Genomic DNA, 499 nt, shown 5'->3' with positions numbered 1-499 from the left:
CAGCAGGAACCACAGTGTGAGAGAGGGACGATCTGCAAGTCATACCTCTCAGCCACAGTCAGCTCCACAAGAGTTTCAGAGCCTCCCCTTGTCCCTTTCATGGACACTCCCCTCCTGCTCCTTTGCCTGCTTGCATACTCAGTCATGGGTCTGTTCTCCAATAAATGCCAACTCCCAGCTCTGCCTGGGGTTTCTTTGAGCAAAGGTCTCTGCTTTGAAGGGCAAGGGATATTGGTATCTGACTCCTCCCAATACTGGGCGCAGCTGGCCCAGCAGGGATTGTATGAGTCTGGAAGTACTGGATCTTAGAAGAACCCCAGACCGGCAAAGCCAGTGGAGTCATCTTTGGTACTTTCCATGGTGAATCCTGTAACATTTTGTGCACAGGCAGCAACAGTGTTTTTGGAGGTAAGAACTGAGTTCAGCCACATTGAGACTGTTCTGTTCCCAGCAGGGAAAGCGCTACGTCCCTGATGCTGAAGCATTCCCCGGAGAGCTC

Source organism: Alligator sinensis, unplaced genomic scaffold, assembly GCF_000455745.1.
Source record: "Alligator sinensis unplaced genomic scaffold, ASM45574v1 scaffold1097_1, whole genome shotgun sequence".
In the NCBI taxonomy this organism is placed as follows: domain Eukaryota; kingdom Metazoa; phylum Chordata; order Crocodylia; family Alligatoridae; genus Alligator; species Alligator sinensis.
The sequence above is the reverse complement of the archived record's forward strand: the minus strand, read 5'-3'. Positions refer to the sequence as shown.